Genomic DNA, 23,105 nt, shown 5'->3' with positions numbered 1-23,105 from the left:
ATTACAAATCTTAAGCTGGAAATATAATTATGGGATCTAGAAACGACCATCTGTCATGTGATTGTGGTGATGAGTATCAAAGATGACAGCAGAGAGCAGAAAAAAGGGGGGAAATTAAATCTTGGAATGAAATCGGTCTCGCTACGATCAAACACTGGAATCTTGTTAAAAATACAACAATATTATCTGCACAGATTACAATAATACTGTCACAATTATGGGAGGATGTGAAAGAGATGTGAACATCAAAGGCTTTTGCTCAAAATCCCACTGGGGCTAATTAGGAGAATCTTGAAAAGTCGCTTAACTCAAAATAATGAAAATAAGCAGTTAACCCAAATATCTAAAGAAGGAAGCACAGACACCAGCTCTATTACCCCTATTTTACCAATAAACACACTTTTTTTTCTTTTTAATTACTGTTCTCTGCAGAAATAAACACTTTTGTCTATGCCTGGTATTCCAGATGTCTGCAGTGGAAAGCTGCAATGAGTCAAATTTCTAGGTATTGGAAAAACTGGATTTTTCTGAAGAATTTCATGCCCCAGCCTGTTGTAGATATGAGAAGTTCACACTCTCTGCTGTGCTGCCAGGAATGCTGACTAACAAACGGGTCTCAGTGATGACACAGCATTAAGACCTAGGAGTGAAAGTTACTTGAGCAGCAACAATCGCTTGACACACAGTTTATTTATAGACACTTACAATTCAACAGGTGTGAAATGTATCATGGGAGTCCAAAGTGAGAACCAGGGAGGGAAAGAGTTTGACAGTAGCAGATCTGTCCTCACTCTGTCACTGTCCTCCACACTTACATTTTCTACATATTTTCATTCAAAAAGTTGGCGGAACATTTCTGTAAATGGCGAAAACCCAAAACTCAGCTGTCTTAACAGGTATGGTTAGCAGCAGCAACAAACAAGAGTTTTAGGTAATTTCTTTAAGGATTATCAAGTGCATCCTTATGTAAAGCAATGGCACTGATAAGCCACATAATTCAATAGACCACTTTGTGTGTCCACCCTTATCTGAGCTGCTTGAGCCATCACTTCCAGTCACTTCTGTTAAGATGCAATTAATTCTAAAGCAGTAGCGTGAAATTAATTTATTGCTTGTAATTAGTTTTCGGCATACTGTGAAAACAATCTCTCCAGATAGGGGTGTTTTCACCCTCCACCAGAGAGTCTGAGGACACTTGGCTCAATCTGAGTTCAATATGGAGTGCCGTCTACAGCTGCCAAGAACGTGGAGCACAGAAACCTCTTAACCCCCTGTTGACTTTGGCCTCGGGATTTATAGTTTTTAATGACACATGCGAGATATTTTAGTTGCTATCAATGCAAATGACAAAGTAATTTCTTCATGGCGTGTCTTGGGAAAGCACAAACCAGGTCATGTATATATGGAATTGAGGTTGGTTTGTGAATAATTAAAGAATGTGTGTGTCTCTGCGTGCAACAGGCCTCATTCAAATTACTGCAATGCATTCATGAAAGCAACAGCAATCATGCATTGTTTAAAATGATTCTTGTGTCACTAATCATATACGATTCATGTCAAATACAAGACGTCATTACTGCCAGTGCCACTAGGTGTCACACTTAGCTCTTTATTTGAGTGAAACATAAGGCAGTGGAGGCCGCTGAAGGGGTATTTTAATAGAAGGCGGCTGATTTCAGTCAAGACACTTTCCCTGTCTGTCACATGTGTAATCAAACACCTGAAATCACTTCAATTAAGCTGTGAAGTCACGACAGCCCAGTTAAAGTGAAGTGATGGGACAATTTGTGGCAGGAGCCTCGTCATGCTTTGATGTGGCATATGGCCCTACTGTACAGTTATCACATGCTCCTAAGTAACCTTCACTGATATTTGGTGTCACTTATTCGTCAAGATCAGGCTTCCCATTGCACCTCTGTGCTCATTATATCTAAAGTGAGATAGGAGCTGACCACCACCTTTTTTTTAGCATGGTGTTCTAATGCAGTGTGTGAAACCAAGAGTGTAATGGTGGTACATTTTAAACTCAATTTTGAATCATTCAAATATTTAACCATCTCTGAAGGATTATTATATTTCACACTATTTTAATACAATTAAATCCCAGTTTAAAAAAAGATTATGTGTTCTTTTGTATTTAAATGGGGGTGTAACCACACACAAGGTAACAAAGAGTTAATTTAAGTTAATTTTAGAGGCAATTTTCTATTAACATTATGTGCTATTTCTGGTTACCACATCAACTATTACTTAAGATAGAATGTAATTAGGAGAAAAAAGGTGACAGATTTTAGCAATTCATATATGTGTGGGCGGTTGTACTGCCATCGTACCACCCACTCTTAAAGTACCATATGGCAGAATGTACTATACCTGCAGACTTTTTGTACATTAACTATGCAAGAGCTTAAATGAATTGTCACATTGTTTGTTTGAGGTATTGAGCTCCTTCCTGGAGTTGCCGTCCACATCTTTCACACTCAATTGAAATGTGCAGCTTACATATTAATTAGATAAATCTGTTTAGCAGCAGAAAGTCTTAGTGAGACATCTGGGTCTTAATTAGTCAAAAGGATTCAAGTGATAAACAGTCTAAAGAAAATGTGTATAAATTCCAAATTAACCCATTCAATTAAATCCATAATTATCACTCTGTAAAATCACCCCAGATCAAGTCTTTATATTCATTTGTTATTTCTTATATCCCTGATATTTGTTTGATGCATTTTTTTTTATTTATTAACTCAATTAACTGCTCTCTAAAATCATGATTCTGTGGTGTGATGATTTTGAGGTTTTTCCACACAGACGTCCAATGATTATCTCATAGATCAGATATCATTGTATCTCCGAAAGGCTAATGAGTACAGTGACCCTTGTAAACATTGAATAAATAAGTCATTATTCCCCCTAGATTTAAATGACAAATTCATGTGGATATGATATATATATATTTTTATCAGTCAGTGGACACAAGGACATGAGTGATGTAAATGTTAAAAGCATAGAAGGGGAAATGAGAAGATAAACTTCCTGTTAAATTGTTTTGAAATTACTATTATTATTATTATTATTATTATTGTTGTGTTGACCTCTTTTCCCTCCAAACAGTTAATGGAAAAAAACATAAAGGAAAGTAACAAACATAGCAAGATGAAAGCTTGACTTTCATCTTATTTCTCCTAATGAGAACATCGTACGACCAAGCTTCTACAGTCATCGTACTTGTGCCTCACCGTCAAGTGTCCACCGAAGCCAGTGGAAAATAAATGCCTCATTACTGATATATGAATGGCTGAGGTTGACCACTGCTTAGGCCATTCAACTCCACAGTCGCACCTCTGAACCGCATCAAAGACTGTTTAGATGTGTGGTCGAGATATCTGCTTGCGTTGTCTCTATTGAACAGAAGGGTATTGAAGTGCAATAAACAGGAGGTCAGGGTGCAGCAGTACACATAGCACACGCAGAAATCATAAAGTATGCCTCCCGTTCATTAGCGTTCATCCAGCTGAGGCTCACACTCTGGGTTAGGTGGTTAGGCTTTGAACAATGTTCTGAAAGAAATTCACAGCCTGTTTTGCTGGAGTGAGGTTGAAATCACTTCTGCAACTACTGTATAGCACTGCATAATATACTTATACAGTATGAAACAAAAAACAGACGCAAACTAAAAGATTACAGAGAATAGCTGCAATCTCAAAACGACGTTGTTGCTTGAAAGCCTTTAAGAATAAAGAATGTTTGTTAGGAGTCTCTGTCTGACTGAGAGCCTCAGTGTGACGTTGCTGCTCGTCAGAAGTGCCACATATTAGCACAGTGACCCCGTTACATTTATCTGATGGAAACAGACAAAAGAGGACCTGACAAAAGTGTTTTGCTCTGTAGTTATCATAATCAAAGTGAGCCTTCTGCAAAATCTTACTGTCATCTTTCACCAACTGCTAGAATTTAACAGCCGAACTGCTAGGATTTAACAGCTGAACACGTAAGGATCAGCAGAGTGCGAGTTGCCTGAGTAGAAAGAAAGAGATAGACGGGGTTAGACAGGCTGGGGAGGGGGAGGTATAAACACGTAGATTAAGAGCGTAAAGAAGAGAGGCAGAATGTCTGACATACACACACACAAAGAGCTGAGACAATTTTTGTATGTGGGTGTTTGTGAGTTGATTTTGGGGACTGATGTTGGGCATTAAATCGGCACAAAGGCGGAGGCTCACTCTGGCTGTCAGTGTGAAACCCCTGTTGTGAAGATCTATAAGGCTGATCAGACCACCTTCTGTGTGAACTGCTGCTTTTGCCTAACTGCCGGTCTCTAGGCCGGGTGCAGAGAGAAGACTTCAGCAGACTACAAAACACAGTCTCACACAGGGGTTATGCCCTGATAACCACACAGTCTTAGTGAGGAATTTAATTGGCCCACTGCACATTTGACTTCAGGGAATGTTTTGACACTGTAGGTGTCAAAACAAGATGAGCTAAAGGTTGAAGCTGTAGATACAAAGCGTGCAACCAAACTCTCGGCCCCCTCAGTCCTCTATGGTCAATGGCCATAACAAAAAATGTGCATACTGATGAGGATACTTGGAAAGTTTTTAAGCCATGAGTAAACGTTCCAATTCAGAATAAAAAATGAGGATTATTGGACTAAATGTAAACACCGCCATTTTTAGAGAAACACTTTTTTCTGCTGTATTTTTTGGCAAATATGTGCTTATTCCATATATTCTGCAAATGACATGACGAAGCAGAGCTGTATATCAGTCACTGAGGATCACAAGTGCAACAAAATATGTAAAAATTGCACATGCTGAATGTATAAAAGGGCACATAAGTGTGCAACTTCATTATCTTTGAATAAATATATCCATCGTGGTAGCCAAAAATCCAATACTGCACAGCAGCAAATCTCTTACTAAGCCCTGTGACCACTTTGTTGTTTATTTATACCAAAGTCTGGAGAAGTTAAACCACACCGACACCCCTTACATGTCGATCCCTTTCATGTTCTAAGACTGAGCTCAAAAGACATTTTTTATATCCACCAACACTGATGCTGAGGGAATACATTTTATTGATTTGCTGTCAGGCTTGGATCAACATGGTCCTATCAGGAGGCTCGGTACATAATAACACAGGCAGTGGACGGTGAGCAGAGCACAAATAGACCAGAAAATGATGATGTGTACTGTGGAAAACACAGAGGTTGACCCCATATCTCATGCAGCTTGCTCAAAAGAAGGAGGATCACACAAATATGGTGTGTTCCGTTGAGTTTACTTGGCTTTCATTCTCAGACAATTGGCAGCCGAGTGATAGATAATCAGTGTAGACCTGAGTTAACTGAGTTTGGAAATCAGATAATCAATACAAAAAATGAATCACAGCGGCAAGCTGTACTATTATAGATCTATCTTGAGTTCCATATTGAAAAGTGTAGCATCTGCCACGAAAAGTAATTTGGTTGGCACTTACTAAACATTTTATACAATCTTAAAATAAAGATCAATCCTAACTCCCAAGGAAGGCTTTAGACTATGTTAACTATGTCTGAAACCACTGTTAAAATGTGAAAGAAAAGTGCCTCCACACTGCTGGTTTCAGGCTGTTTTTGAGAAGATCTCTCTCACACTGAAATGCCAAAACAGCAGGAAAACATTTAAATCTCTGCATCTTCCGTTCAGTGTTTTTGCCGGAAATTGTTTTGGAAAGTTCTGTTTTTACATGTGGAAATCTTACATCTTATTGATGGAGAGAAAAATATGAAGATTTCGCTATTTTATAGCCATTTATACCAAATTTAGCGTTGTGGTACAGCAGGGGTCTCCAACATGGTGCCCACAGAGCATGTTCTATAAACTCAATCTTAATCCAGATTTACCCTGATAGGTGAGTTCTGTAATAGTAATTTTAAGAGTCAAAGATACCAGAACACATTTTGGGAAATACACTTTTTCATTTTCTGATGGAGAGTTAGATGAAAAGATTGATACCTCTCTCATACCTGTCTGTAAAATATGAGGCCACAGCCAGCAGCTTGTTAGTTTAGCACAAAAACAAATGTGGAAATATAGGTACACAGCTAGCCTAGCGCTATCCAAAGGTAATATCCATCAACTAGCATCGCCCAAGCTCAATATTTAACACATCATATCTAGTTTGTTTAATCCATACTAAAATAGAAGTGTACACATGACAACTCGGCATTTTGCATGGGGTTATGAGCTGGACTATTTTTTGGCTGGGAGGATTAACGTCTTGGGAGTCTCCACGGGATGCCTGCTTAGAGCCAAGAAAGGGTCTGCGACATTACCCCCTGTAAAACCGCAAATAGTCATTTTTACACTTCAGTTTTGTACAGATAAAAAAAAAAAGATATAATGTGCCTATTAGTGAAGGACTTGTAGGCATATTTTCTAACTGTTGGACAGAGCATGAACTACCTGTTTCCTCCTGTTTACCGGCTGCTGGCTGTAATCTTGTATTTAATTGACAGATATGAGGTGGTATTTATTTTTTCATCTAACTGAATGATGAACCCCTTTAAAACAGGCCAGAATTTACATGCATTGTTGAAGGTGTGTATTTATGGGTAAGCCACAAGTTACAAGATAAAATATAACCAGGTTGGTCATTTCATCCCCCGTCTCAATGTGGGGTAAACAGTGTTCATGTCACAAAGTAATCTCTCAGACAAATGCTCTTCTACTTATTTGACTGGACAATGCAGGTCACAAAATGTTGACAGGCCCACATTTTTTTATACTTAAGTCCTCTTTATCATTGGTTTTCACTGTACAGATAAAGATGGCTGTGAGTTTGTCGCAGTACTGTTAACAGTCAGAACTAGGTCTTAGTACTTATGTACTGTCACAATGTTATTATAATGTTTCATTTTTAACACCTGCTCACAATGCACACCTCATCCAGCAAACAGGCAACCTTGACCTATTTGCTTTACATGCAGGATCACCTGTTCCACTGCTGTTCCCCTGCTCGCTGTATGCAATACTCTTCACTCTATGCCTTGCCCTTTAAATAAGGGTAAGATTCCCCTGTTCTTCTACCCACCAAAACCACCTCTTCTTCTTCTTCGCTCATCGATTGCCACCCCAACATCCCAGGAATCACTCCATCTCTTGTGAGTGGCAGGTAAAAGAATGACGGAGGAGGATAAATCGATACAAGTACATTTGGCAGTCATTCCTTTTCTCTAACCTTTCATCCTCTCCACCAGAGGTCAAATCAAAGTCCCCATCATCAGCGATTCCAATGATGTGGAATGAATTGTTGCATGTTTTTTTTTTATTCCACTTAAATGTATACAGGACCTCTGAATGTGGCCTTTTTCTTGTACAGAATTGGAAAACCAGAGTTTTCTTTTTGAAGAGCTCTGTCAGCATTTCCAGTTGTCCATACTGACATTCTTTTTGCGACTGACTACTGTAATGCCATTGAAATATCTAACTAAATATGTAACATTCTTATCTTATTAATTGCTATGTATTTCCTGTCACACAATAAATTGCCTTGGCAAAATTATTTCTGTACGTTGCTTGATGTACGCTTAAACACATTTAAATTAAATCTTAGCTCTGACTCATTTAATATGTGCATAGTGATTAACCGCCCAGTATTGACTGGAGGAGGCCCCTGCAGGTCTCAAAGAATAACCAACACCTGGGGAATTTGACCTTTGGAGGGTCACTGTCCAGCATGGTGAATCCCTCGAAGATCAAATAAATGTATATAACCAGGCATCTGTGATTAATTACTAACAGGGCCTATAGCAAATTGCTGCCACAGATGACAGCTTGTGTGATAACATTTCTTATCAGTGACCTTCATCACCCCTCCATAACTCACATAGATCACACAGGCCTGATTTAGACCTGCAAGGTATTAATGGAGCCATTGTTGCTTAATGATTGAATCGACAAGAGGAATGCAAACCATTATTTTTTAACGGATAAATTTAAAATTTTTAAAAATATTTTTTGAGGGTTTTACTAATGTGACACCTTAAAGTATGATGAAGTCTAGGCAAATAATAGTAGTTGTTTAAAGGTGCTATATATAAGAATTGGCCTCCTGTCAAATTCATACTCCAAGATACAATACAATATTCCACAATATTTAATTACTAGAGCACATAATGCATCATCTTGTTCTCCAGATAGTCATACTTGAAAATGTTGCTCATCTAAAAAACACAAGACAACCTTAATTATTCATCTGAATAATTATTTTATAACTTGCCATTATCAAACCAAGTGAAGAGGTTCTAATGTGATCTTATATATTCCATGAAATAATAAATGGAATATTAAGTCAGCATGAAAGCCTAAATGTATCTCTTTAGAGCTTTAGAAATGATATTTGTGTCTCGGTGGAATCATGCAGCTAATGCATTGAAAAGTCCCTGGGTGACAGCAGCATAGGCACACACTCAGTCCATAGGCAGTAAGTAGCCATAACAATAGAGAATAGGGCAGATGAAGGTTGCATGTAATTACACCTACCCCCAGGCTTAATTAGGTCACCCTTAAGTTAGTATAGTGTGATAGTGTGCCTGTGTGTTTGTCCATGAGTGAATGTGTGTGTGAATGCTATCTGCAACAGACCAGAGGTTCACGTACATGAGTCACAAGATCAGAATGAATATACAGGAGGCTGCTGAAAAGTGCCTCTCTACCCAGCTGAGAGCAAAATTGGTAAAACATACTTATGCAATGAGGGTGTTTTCATGCACACTCCTGTGTTATGATTAAAATCCAGTGGAACACAGAACAAAGAGGTTATTAATATGGCCGTATACTTGAGTATCCGCGTTTTTGATCACTGCTGTCTTTGGCTCCTCAACATCGCAGTCAGTCTCTGTCATTTTTATAGGCCTACTGATTACATTATCTCAACAACAGAGCACAAAGCCACTCTAGCTTATAACTGCCAAGACACTCCTGCATTGTAATGCGGCATTGTGGATTTGACTTTTTCATCTTATCGCTAGTAATAAAAGTTTAGAGCTTATTGTCATATTGTTTGTTTTTTTTCTGACTTTGTCACTCCAGTTGAGTAACAGTCAGATAACAGACTATAACAGATCAGACACCTGGATAAAAGCTCACTCGTTATTGCAAGTGCTTATCCAGGTTTCTATAACCAGCATACGTTTTTTCACGAACACAAAAAACATCTTTTATGTACTGCACACGCATTAGTATTGCAGGTATAGCGTCATTTATATTTATAAAATTTATTCTATAAAAGCTACCTATTGTTTCCAACAATATGTTTTTACACAAGTCTGGTCATGTCTGAAGTCTCAACTTTATAGTCTTGTCTTGCATGTTGGAAAGACTAAAACTTCACACCCAACTACTTGGGATTCAGTTGTATTGACTCTTTTCAGATACTGTCATCACAGAGGAATGGCTGGAGCAACTCATTTAATCATACTGAAATTATTCCAAGGTGACATTACTGCCTGCATTCCACATGTTATGCTGTTTTTTCTTACACTGCTTCCATTTTTCATTGTCATTTTAAACTGTCAACCTTTTGTCCTGCACTCTCTCTCTCTCTCTCTCTCTTGCTGTGTCCTTGATATAAGTACCCACTGCTTCTGTCTGAGAACACCATTATTACCATGCATGGCTGTTTGCTAAAAAAAGAGAGAGAAAAGCTAATGATGTTGGCTTGAGCTCAGAGCTAATTAAAATTCTATAAATATGGTGGAGGTAGGTAGCGTGATGGATGTAGTGTGTCAGAAGTCCGGTGAGCAGGGAGGTGCGTGGAGATGTCTGCACGATCAATACTAGCATAGTGAATGCATGACACTGCATATGCATTTAATGAACCAACTGTTTTATCTGTTAATTACACACCAGGACACACACCTTAGCATTCCTCACACTGTGCTAAACCTTCCTGGCTGTCCAGATAATGGCCAGCTATTTCACACAACAAATCTGCAAACGGTGGGCACATTCCTCTATTTTTACCCGCTCACTTTATCTCCCCCTCTCCTGCCTGCTCTTTCATTTATTGCAGGTAATTCTCCATGCAACACACTCGGCGCTATATCGGTAAATGTAATGCATTTCTTCTTTTGTCCCTTGACCACATAGTTTAGAGTAGCATCGGCATTCATTCTGCAAACTTTGTCTGAAAAAGCCAGCGGTTTCTCAATGTGCTGGGGAAATTGTGCAGGCAGGCCGAGGGGACGCGGGTTAATTGGCCTAACAGGCAATGTTGGTAAATCGAGAAATAAAACTCTCACGTTGAAGCCTGCATAGAAATAATCTTCAGCTGACGAAAAAACTAAATTTTACTCTCAAAACTCTGTTGGGAGTGCTTATATAAAACTGAAACAAAGTAATATTTAAATGCCTCTCTTTGCCTGTCTAAGCCATGATCACAGTGACATGGTTGCTGCTAATGGCCTAGTAAAATATATATCTATCTATCAACTTATATTACACTATACTAATTCTTCTTTCCAGAAGAACTTTGTGCCATTCAGCTTATGGCTTTAAAAATCCTGTGGAGGAAGCTGTGGTATAATCCCTTATTACAGGAGAAATCCGTCTGTGATGGCGAATTATTTTGAGGGTTAAGCTTTGAATATTATCTCACACAAAGTCATTTGTTGTTGTCGTATTGGATGCAAACAGTTATGTAATTTACTGTGAAATATGAATAACGAATAGAGGTGAATAGTCCATAATACAAAACATTAACCTCTGCTCTACCTTTTAGCTGCCACTCATTGGCTTAACACTAGGGATGTAACGATGCATCGTTACACGATTAAAAAACGGTACAAATGCGTGACGATTCGCACCGGTTGACAGAAAAAATGAATCGCGGATGCGAGAGAAGTAGGATACGTTCTTTTTTTTTAATTTTTTTTAGAAATAGGTTACGTTATCTTGCAAGAGACTGCTAACATATACCGGCAACATGCAGCAGCATATTAGCCGCCACCACAGTGAGAAGCAAAGTAACGTTACGCCACCTCCTGAGCGAAAATTGCAGAGGGGGCAAACCACCCTGAAGAGAGGCTTTGCATCTCCTAAAAAAACATCCAGTTATTCTTTATTATTTAAGTGAATAACTACTTCAGTTGCACTTTTTTTTTTCTTTTTTATAAGACACAAAAACTGTGTTTCTGTTAAGAAAGGACCTCTTTTTTTGGTCAAGATTTTATATTCTTTTGTTATTTAAGCTATTGAATTACACCAGTTTACTTGTGAGATTGTTTCTAAAGAAAGGAGATATTTTTCATGTATTTTGTTGTTTAAGATGACCATGTAAGTTGCACTTTTTATAAGAGGACACAAACTGTTTTACAGAGTTTCTGTAAAGAAAGCACCTCTAAGATTTTTTTCCTGCGAATAAAAGATATAATTTGTCTGTAGCTCATTTTGATTAAAAAAAAAAAATCGTGAGAAAATCGTATTGTGAACAAAAAATCGGGAACCGTACCGAATCGTGAGTTGAGTGTATCGTTACATCCTTACTTAACACCAATCCTTTATATCTTTTCAGTGGTAAAGTTACCATTTATACCTACAAAGAACAGGCCCTTTGTAACAGTTTCTCCTTCCTTCTAGTCACTTAACATTTACATCCACATCCAAGTAAATACGAAGACCAAGACATTTTATCACCCTTTTTACACATACCCCTTAAATTAAAAAGGATTCCACACATGGTCAGCACTGTGAACACCTCCAAAGACCCTTAAAGCTGCTTGAAGGCAACACTTTAACCTCACAGGTATAGTTTCATTTGAAATCCAACATACTAGAGTAGAGCACAAAAAACACATAGCTGTCTGTAAGTTATTCATGAGATACTGTACACACACACACACACACACACACACACACACACACACACACACACACACACACACACATACTGGATAAATTCAGGTTTCTTAAGCTGGAAGAGGTGAAGTAGAGAGCACAGGGATGAAGACAGTGACTCAGCTGCTGTGAAAGCCTTGGCTGGTGAAAAGTTATATTCTTACTGCAATTCTTTCAACACATCTGCCTTGTCTCTGACTTACATTATCAGAGGAGTATCTTGACAGCTGCCAGAATACTCTCATGTGTGATATGACTTTTTTTTTTTTTTTTTTCAGTTTTACATCAGCACGTAGTGTACTGCTGCAGAATCCTAATAAGACAAGATAAAGACATTCTTCATTTATCATTGAATCTTAGTTAGTATGCTGGGACAGGTCGGTCATAATCTTGAATAGTGATAAGCTGATAAAATGAATGAATGAATGAATGCTGGTTTTTTTGCTCAACACACTTTCTTTTTTTTCTTTTTCTGCTTTCATCATTTTTCAGAAACACATACAATTAAATGTAAATTGGATTAATGTAATATGTATAATGGTGTATATGTGTTTTTTTTTAACAAAACCAAATTTTAATTTGTTATCTTCTATTTTATTGTCTTTTAGCTTCAGTAGAATTTTGTGATGGAAAAGTTTGTTTAGGACTCTCTCTCTCTCTCTCTCTCTCTCTCTCTCTCTCTCTCTCTCTCTCACACACACACACACACACACACACACACACACACACACACAGAAAGCACTGTGACCTCTGGGCCATTAGGTCTGCCTCTACAGCTCTCACCAACTCTCTTCCCGTAAGTGCAGTTTCTGTTTATTTTTGAACTCCAGCAGCTGTATCTTGTCTTTTCTTTCACTCTTGGTTGAAACTCAGACATACTTGGCTCAAGTGAAGGAGGCAAAGATAACATTCCTCAGCTTAATACACTCCTCCCCAAAAAGAGCAAGTAGCCTTGTGTTTGTGTGTGTCGAACTGGTGGTGGGGCGGTGCAGGAAGTTATTCACAATGAAAGCATTAGATCTTGACTACCAATTATTTTTACACAGTAGGGGCACTATTTTCTGCTTAACTAGTGACTCATGAGTCACTTAAGGTGACCAACATGTGCCTCCTGTGGACTGTAGTTAACCTAGCATGCATGGGGTGGAGTCATAGTTTGAATTAAGCACAAGGGAAGATTAACATACATAAAAGGTATCCTTTACAGCAAATAATATATGAAACAATATAACTTATATATATCCCGACAGTATACAGAGTGGAGATGTAAAATAGGTTTTATAAATAAAGTTCATTCTTTCTGTCACAAATGAGCTTAAAAGTTATTGAAAGAATTAATAGGTTTCACCTCATTGTGGCTCCATAACTCATATGTTTAGCAAGGGAGGTGCTGCTGCATGTTGCAATGTGTCTATAGCGTTGTTATCAGGTTGTAATATTAACATAAGGCAGTAAATTGCCTGAGACAAAATGAATGAGCAAAATTGTCCCTCATGCCAGAAAATCCACCCTGCTGACCAGGCCAAAACTCCTGCCTCTGGCAAAACAACCTGCCAATGAGGTAGAAATATCGCACCATCTTTGTCAAAGTGATTAGTTGAACAGGCAGAATCACTCTGCATGGCGGAAAACTCGCTCTGCCTGTGGAAAATCAGTCTGCTGACTCACTAGGGAGGAAAGAGACCGGGGATCGGCTAGATGGTGGTTTAATCAGAGGAAGGGCAATATGGCTCAGGTTGGCAGGTCATTTTGTAAAGAGGCAAAGCCATACTTTTGGCGTGCAGGGCGATTCTACCTGGTAGACGGGTTCGTCAACCAGATGCAGATATCCCCGCCATGCTGGGGCATTGTGCCTGGTTGGCAAGTAGTTTTTTTCCCAGATGCAGGGAATATTTCTGCCATGCAAGGCAACTCTGCTTGGTCAGCAGGTCCTTCTTCCAGAGGCGGAGCAACTGGGCATGAAAACCAGGTGAAGTTCCATTTCTAAAAAGGTTTGGACACAAAAAGTCTTACTGTAGGTCTCTTGAAATCATATTCCTGCCTCACAAGGAATCTTGCTTAAAATGGTGGTCAGTGGAGTTGATAATGGATGCAGCCGACGACCTGCAGAATAAGAAAGCCACAGGCAATTAGGAGAGGTGCCAAAGAAGGCTTACTGCACTCCATTATGTGTGAGTGTGGTCCAAATTAAAATCTAATTTAAGGTTGCATCAAGATAAAAAAAAAATGTGTTTCATTTCTTCAATTTGCACAACTATTCCATTCCATTAGACATGTAATTTCTGCTCATCAGACACTGGGTGAGATTTGGGCCCCAAGGGAGAGCTTTTTTCATTTAAAGTAATTAGTCCTGGAGAACAGGGATGATCAAGCATGCATACATGTGTGCATTTTTGTACATGTAGGCAAATGGGGGAAAATAAGGAGAGGAAAAGGAGCAGGGGAAATTGCGATAAAGAGGCACTAATTTAGTTTTGAAGTATTAATTCCAGTGTCATCATCTTTCAAAATACCGGACAAAATCCCTTGATGATGACTGATTCAACCTTTTCTATTTGAAGAATTTTATTTAGCTGACCAGCTGAACAGAACAATGCAAAAACCAATATATGTTTTCCTCTTTTTTTCAGGTCAACACATGTGGCTCTGCACTCTCACCTGCCTTTATTGTTTGCCATTTAAAATCTCTCACAGTTGACACAAACAAAACCTTCATACAACGCTGTAATGTCAGTGTCTCGATAGACACACATAAATAAAATGTACTGGACTGTAGAGTCAAAGAAGTGAGATCCTGCTGAGTTGACCTGACTGCTGCCTACTCACTTACAAAGCTTATTAGACTGACTCACCATGTGGATGACCACGTTCATGCCTATTTCCCAGTATCCAGAGGCTATCTAGGCAGGGTGACCATGGTGGGTGGTGGTGAGCTGAGTTTCTTCTTTGTACTCAACCCACAAGCCATGACTCTGATTGGAATGACTGCGCTCTACTCTGTGTGGGGTTTCACTGATCAACCTTTGTGACTCATGATATAAACAGGAAAAAAGAAAAACAAGTTAAAAACTAACTTAAAGCTCATGGCAGAACTAATAGTCTGACCAAATAAACCTGTTGATCAGAGACCACCGAACTGCTTAAAATAGAAAACAGAGCTCTTGAATTGCCGCCAGTGTGATCCCAAAAATGAGGGCACTACCATGGAGCATTCAAAATGGGTAGCCACACAAAAAAATCCACAATGTGGCTGCTTCGCATGCTCATACAGAAAAATCAATAAGATAGTTTTTTCCAAGAAGAGATGAAAATGTATGTCGATAATAATGTTCAAGTTATGTTTTTTATTTTTTCCTTGTGGCACTGAGGTATAGTCTGTGAAAGCTTATCATATCATACTAATACTAAAAGTTTTTGCATCATACCAACACAAACTTCTCTGACCTGGCACTGAGAGCAGAAACAATTTTCTCTATCAATATAAATTTGTTCATTTTTTTGTTATAGTAGATCTGGAAGCAGCACAACATTCAAAGCATAAATGTATTATTAGCTGTGAGGGACTGCAGCTTCCCTTGATATACTTAAAAGGACACACAGACAAACTATCTGCACACCTACATCCACAAACAAACCAGCATGATGACCCTGAGCTTTGTTCCATCCACACTTTTACAGGCCGGTTTACAGAATAACTTTCGACTAAGAGCATTTTGCTAAATTCATACAATAGACAGAAGTTTCAAATGTTCTGATAAGTATGGAGGCCACACAGTTTAAAAGAAAATGATTCCCACACACATTCCTCAAAACGCAAACAAAAGTGTTCTTTCACGTTCACAGATGTTTTTCTCTTGAAAGTATTTTTTCTTGTTCAGCAAGATCAAACAGAGTTCTGCAATAATCGAACAAAGCATGAAAGACTACAGCATTAACTGAAACTGTAGGTGAAGAATATAATTGCCTCAAAATTCTTTCTTTTTTGTTAATCCTAGTTTTCTCCCATGTTGGCATGTCCCCTATGCACTCTAGTAAGGGAAGAGCTACAGGCCGACATGTGCCACCTCCGTGACACGTGTTGTTGCCAGCCGCCTCCTTTCACCTGCCGGCGATGAGCTTCACCAGGAGGGCGTTACACGGTTCCACTCCCCACTGTGCAGGCACCCGGACCAAGTGGAGCAACAAGAACGCCCACCTGCAAACACCATCAAATGTTTATGTTGGAACACACAGGAGGCCGGAGGTGCCGCCAGCAGGAATAATGTAATTTTAATTCAAATAATCCCACTCAGTGATGCAAGACAAAATAATATTGGCAACTATAATCACAAACTAGAAAATTCCTAAAGCAATTTTGATTGTGCCTTGCTCTGGCCCGTGACACTGGCCCATACATTACTGACATTGCCGAGTAGTTTACAGTACAATGAGGGGAGACACCCGTGTTTAATTCGGCGTCCGCGTGATCCACTAACAACCACGTATTTTAATGACAAATCTTGTTTTTTCCATCTATTGCCACGGTCTTCTCCCACTGAAATAGTGAGGCTGGTAACGAGTTGATGCGACAAAGTCGGCCAAAAAGTTGGTATTTATGTATTATATTGATGCCGAATTAACAAGAAGACTGTTGAGATATGATGAGTTTTTTCTTGTGTTTCTACAGTTATGTGCTTTTATGTAAGCGCAAATAATTGTTAATATATGGTATTTCTTAAATGGAGTTTGGCATAATATTGTCCTGGGATTATGCAGGAAGCGTCATGGTTTAATTAAAATTGCTAAAGTAACTAAATAAGTAATAACCACAATGGTGGGAATAATAAGTATGTAGTTATAATAATAATGATAATAATAGTAATAATAATAACAACAATAATAAGTAATGCTTTCAATAATATGAATAACAATATTTATATTAATAAATAATACATAATTAAGAAAGAAAACTATTCTTACTGTGCAGTCATAGGCAGTTACAACAGTCTGAGTTCTTCCTCACAAAATAAATCTAACTTGATGTTTTATTACTAAATCTGTATAACTTGTGTCATGTGTAACAAGTTGAAATAGATGGCTAATTAAGAATTTCAGTGTCTTTTGTGACGTTTAATTAGCACAGTAATCCTTTGTCCTCTCTAGCTAGCGAGTGCTAGCACATTCATTCCTTGTTCTGTCTAGCTATCTGGCGCTAGAACATTAGTAGCTTATCCTCTCTAGCAAGCAAAGCATTTTAATTAATTAGCTAGCCTTATAATACCTTCTTCTACCTTCTAATTCTCTTCAGCTAGCATTTTAATACCCTCTAATTGTCTTTAGGTAGCTAGCTAGAGCTAGCACACATAAACACATTAACCAAAGCTAGCGCTTAGCTACGTGCTAATCGCTAGCTAAGCGCTAATCACTAGCTGTGCGCTAATCGCTAGCTAACCGCTAATCGCTAGCTAAGTGCTAGCTTTGGTTAATGTGTTTAATTGTGTTATGCTCCTGAAGGAGTGCTAATGTAAATTAAGGAACAGCTCATAGTAGGGTAAAATATTTAAGGTGTATTGAACTTATTTTGTGTTAATATTAAAATCATTCAGCTTTAAATTGTTTGTTTGTTAGCCGCCTGCTAATTATCTTTAGCTAGCCAGCTAGCGCTAGCTTATTAATGCCTTGTCATTCTCTGTAGCTAGCTGTGTGTGTGTGTGTGTGGCAGGCTTTGGTTGTCATGGCAATCAGGGGAGCCCACAGCAGCTGCGCGTGCTCTCTCTCTGTCTCTAACTCCTCAGAGAGACAGAAACATTTAAAATGAATCCCCTCGAACCCATGGCCAGGAACGACCGAAATGAAAACCGAAAACACCGTGAGCGTCGTCATCTTGTTGACTATAGCACTGCCGAGTTTCAGTGGCTAAAGTTAAAAAATGTGACCTGGGGAGATTGAGAGAGAAGAGGTTCAACGAGCTCCTTTCAAGATTCCTCCTCTCCATTTTAACATGGGAGTAGATGGGGCCGTGAGAGGGCGTTGCTGGCGCATCAGTGCGTCTCCCGCCAAAACTATTAGTCTGACAGCTTCAGCAGTGGTATCACTGCGACCCCAACGAATTTACCTACGTTTCTATCTATAAATTATTTCTGTAGAGTGAAATTTGTGGCCATGACAGCAGTTTACAAATTTATTTTTCCACAATTTTTTCTCTCTCCCCACACTCTAGCGATGATGTCACGCACTCTGGCAGTTTTTTTCAGTTGGAGGTTCTCGCAATACACACCCATTCATTTTTTGGACCGGTTTTTGGCGATTTACCGGCAAACCGTTTGGCGGGAGCTGCGGGAGAAGAAGCGCGCCGAAAAAGCGTACGGAAGAATAATAAGCACGGGGAAGAGTAGTATTGTGCTTGCTTATGCAAGGCACAATAAAAATACTTCTTGTCTTCCTGGATTGTGCTAGGAGCAGGAGTAGTGTGAGAGCTAGGATTGCTGCACCAGAAAACAAGAGGCATGGTCACTCTCTATAGCACTAATCACTGAGGACCATGTTAAGGAAAGGAGGGAGTGGGCCGGCCACAGAGAGCAATATGCTCAAATAACACACCCTGTCAGCGCAGTCTGTCCTGCCAGTTTGATTAAACTATGTACATCAACAGGCCTGCACCCCAGAGGCCCTGGGTAACAGAAGGGCATGACTCCATGGAGTGGGTAAAGGGTGTTCACTACTGCCTTTCACCATTACTTTTCACTGCAGGTTTGTGTCAGGAAAAAAACAGACACAGGCAGGCACAAGTGGTAAGATCTCAAGTGTAATTCTGTGGCGTCAGAGCTGTGAGAGTGTACCAGCTGGTCTGTGAATGTTTTAGACCCACTGTGCTGCTGATGAATCTCATGCTCAGCTGTGATACTAGGAAGTGTTTTATCTACCACACCACACCTGCGGAACCAGATATTCTCAAAATCCATCTCTCTCTCACCCATGTTGATGTTAAAGAGTACTCCCTGTAGAATCTCACATGATGCCTGAACCAGGCTGGGAGGCCTGACCCAGATATGGCATCTCAGCGTCGCACACAGCAGCTGGCAATATCAGCAAAGCTTGACATCTCTCTCACGCTTGCACACAGTTCTTTCTTTTCCTGTTTCTCCTTCCCAACACCCCCCTTCCCTCCTTTTTTACCTCTTTTAAAAAAATGTAGAGTACACAAAAAGCTCCCTGGGGGATAAGAATGAGAAGTTTGCTAAAAGAGTTAGTGCGTCGGAAGAAAAATGTGCAAGCGTACACTAAACAGTGAGGCAGTGGAGATATTGCTCCAATTGCTCAGCAAATTTGTTTTTTACAGTATATAATTATGGTAATTATAGTAATGTTCTGGAAAACCATTGGGAGAATAATAGTGTTCATTTACATCAATGGCAATGCTTTAAAGAGTTTAAGTCTCCTAGGTAAAAATTAGCGGCTCTAGTGTTCCTGTATAAATGCAATAAACAGCTCCAGTGTTTTTGCTTTTAACATTTTAGAACATTTTCTGCAGACAGCACACAGTTTGCATGAAATAAAAATAGAATATGAAACACACACTTTGGGGTGTGAGAAATTGAAAGTAGCACCTTTGAACTTAAATGACCACCTCTTTCTGAGATATTCCTGTCAAGTTCATTCAACGGCGAATGATCTTCACAACAACTGCACTATCTGAACCTTTTGGTCCTTGTGACCAATTCCACAATGAAGGAAGGAGACAGATACCATGAAGTAAGACCCAGTAAATCCAGGCGGGCCACTCGGAATGAGAAATGCTATGGGTAAAAATGGGCTAATTTATCAGCATTAACTCAAATAAGGAAAAGAAAGAGAGAAGTGGAGGGTTGGGTGAGTGGAGATAGTGTGGGTTGAGTACACATCAGTAGGACAGAAGCATTTAAAAGAGACATCAATAGATAATGACTTCATCCTCCTTCATCTTCACTAAGCGTACAGCGGATTCTGGTACCCTCACGGGCTCTTCAGATTCTTCAAAAGAAGACAACGAAAAAAAAATGACTGCACACTGAAGTATGATAGTTTTTAATTGCAACACATGCTTCTTTATGTTACTCCCTACTCTTTTAATTTGATCAAACGACCTGTATTTGGAAAATTAGATTAAATTCAAGCAATCAAAATAGCAAAGATGATTCATCGTGTCATGCTAACACAGATTTATTGCTCTTTCTGTCTCTCTTATGCACACACACACACACACACACACACACACACACACACACACACACACACACACACACACACACACACACACACACACACACACACACCAAGACACATAGATAAATACAAACACATGCTCATTACCTCTCTCTCTTTCACACACATTCACACATTCACACATACACACACACACAGACACACACACACACACACACACACACACACACACACACTTGATCTCTCACATACTACTGCACCTTCACCAGAGCGAAGAGACCGCCACTGATAGCGGCCGTGACAGATTCGCCAGTGGGTGGTGGGCGTGGGTGAGTTGATGTAGTGTGTGTGGGTGGACATGATTTAGTAGAGACCGAAGCTTACCGCAGTGAGACATGATGACACTGCCGGTGGTACAAAATTGTCTACGTCTAGTTAAAGTCAGTGTAAGATTATAGCTCTTCATCCTCAACTAGTCTCTATTCTTGCTTTTGGTATACTGCTATTTACCTTGCAGCTCTTCATGGGTTCCTCTACTCTGGAATCTACATGCAAGGGTTTTTTAATTGCACCATTGTTCTTCTTTTACTTTGTAAATCTCTTCTTGTCAAGGGGATTTTATGGTTGCAGAAAAAACAAGAAAAACAACAAAACATTCTTGATAATGCCCTAAATAAGACGTACCCCAACAGCCCATTCTGATAAACTCAAGTACCCTGTCATCAGCATCACCGTTCATTTATTCATTTCAGTTCGGTTAGGTTTCATTTTGCATTCATACTACAACCAGATGGATTGGAAAAAGCTCATTTACCCATGACCTTTAGTGATCTATTTCAACAGTTTATCCATTACTTTTAACTAATTATTTCAATTATTCATCCATTTCCTTTAGCTAACCATTCCATCTCCTCTGTTTGCTTTCTAAAGTTTTCATACGCTATTAATTACAATAAGTTAGTTGAGCTAGTCTCTCAATGTACCCCCTGGCAATAGCAGAAGGACCCCCTGGGGTACCCCTGGCTGGGAGTCACTCATCTCTGTGGGAGACAGCAATACAATTGATTTTCAATTGTGAGGTGTAATGAACACTGCAACCTCCAGGGGTCACTAGATTTAGCTACAGTTATAATTATTTGATTTATTTATATATTGTGGTGAGTTCCATGTACACTGAAACATGACTTTTATTCCTTTTGCTGTGTTTTTTTTAATTATTTATTTAATTTTCCTCAATCATGTATGTGCATAGTAAAACACTTTAAGTTACCCTTGTGTCTGAAAGGTGCTATATAAATAAAGTCGCCTAGCCTTGCCAGTAAATATAATTACTATGAGATATTTTTGTAGAGGTACATATGTTATGAACTATTGTTTACCATTCATAATGTTAGGATTAAATTAAATGTAACACCTAAATTGGGGGGGTTTTATATGATAGCGGCAATATGTATATCTTTCCTTCAATTAAAGGTCAACACTTCTTTGTGTCTGTGTGAGCGTTTGCTCCCGGCTCCAGCTGGGGTTCTTGACACCATCATACCGCGGTTTATTCCCCTGTTCAGCAGGACAATCATCTTTCAGCCCTGTGGTGCTTCTTGTAGTGAGGGCACAGAGAATAAATCACTGCTGCCCAGCCCAGAGACATGAGAAGGCTGTTAACAAGTTCAAGAGGTGCTGGCCAGAGAGGGAGTCAAAGATCAAAGCTTCACGGCTGGGTTAGTAGGTCAACTCCTGACCACGTTAACTGGTATTTGCTTGTGCACCGGCCAATCTGATGTCATGCACAAAGCACTGTGTGAAAGTAATGTGTTGTTTTAGCTGCAGTGATGAGTTAGTGTGGCAAATGATTATGTGACATAGCCACATCAGACCAATTAATGGGATTAAATTATGGACGTGTAAAGATGTTGTAAGGCAAGCTATGCAGCACCATGCATTTATGTTTAACCATCCTCTGTCGAAGAAAAAACTCCTCCACAAAAGAGGAATGGTTTGCAGGCTATAGAGAGGAGCTCATAGTACAAATATGTCTAATATGTTGAATAAATTGTATGAATTTATAGTCCTATTAGTGACCTAAAGAGCTTCCTAACTAACTCAAAGAGCTAAACTATTCAAACTATATAATTGAATGATGTACAAAATGAGAGCAAAGATCCAGTTGGACCAGCACAGACAAAACTTAAGCTTAAAGAGCTGTTTTTACAAGCACACCCTACTGGTTAGTGTGTTAGCAGTTAGTTTGCCAGGTACAGCAGTTTGCCATATAGTCCTGTGAGTAGTCCCCACATCACCAACCCCAACCCTAACCCTTAACCCTGTGCCAAAAATGTTTGTTGAACTTTTGTCAACCAATACAAGCTAAACCAATAAAACAATAAAAATTACCAAAAATAGGCCCCTTTCATAGCAGACATTTTGTCTTGTCATTGTAGGAAATGACACAGGTGTTACAAATAACATTAACCATGGCTCTGAATTAAGTGTCCCAGGAAGTCCTGACAGTGTGACAGTGAACCACCATGCACATTACCAGGACCCTGGTAGCAGCTAAATGAAGTTCAGTACTCATCCCATTCTATTATTTATACCTATGCTTTCTCACTGTGATATGTCAGAATGTCTTTTCTTCATCCCACAGCTTTATGTGTACAGCCAATCTCTTAAAAATGATGAATGAATTTAGTGAATGATCACACACGCACGCACATTGATATTTTCATTTGTTTACACAAAAAGTCTATTTGATATGATTTTAAAAAACTGTGTAGAGAGGGAATGAAACAGTTTTGAGTGGAACAGAATTAAGTTCCTGCAAGTGCTGACTTTAGGTTAGTCAGTGTTTTATTTCTTTGTTAGGAGAAGCACTTTGAGTTGCCTCATTCAAATTCTTGAAATCACTGTAAAATGATGAACAGTGATAAACAGCGATAATACAGCACAAAAGCGATGTAATGGCTTTATTTTGAAAAATTTAAATCTGTGGATTAGTGCTTCCAGTTCCATTTGACCATTAAATTCTGCCTTTAGACAATAGTTTAAAAG

Source organism: Dicentrarchus labrax, unplaced genomic scaffold, assembly GCF_905237075.1.
Source record: "Dicentrarchus labrax unplaced genomic scaffold, dlabrax2021, whole genome shotgun sequence".
In the NCBI taxonomy this organism is placed as follows: Eukaryota; Metazoa; Chordata; class Actinopteri; family Moronidae; genus Dicentrarchus; species Dicentrarchus labrax.
This window is presented reverse-complemented; position numbering follows the sequence as displayed.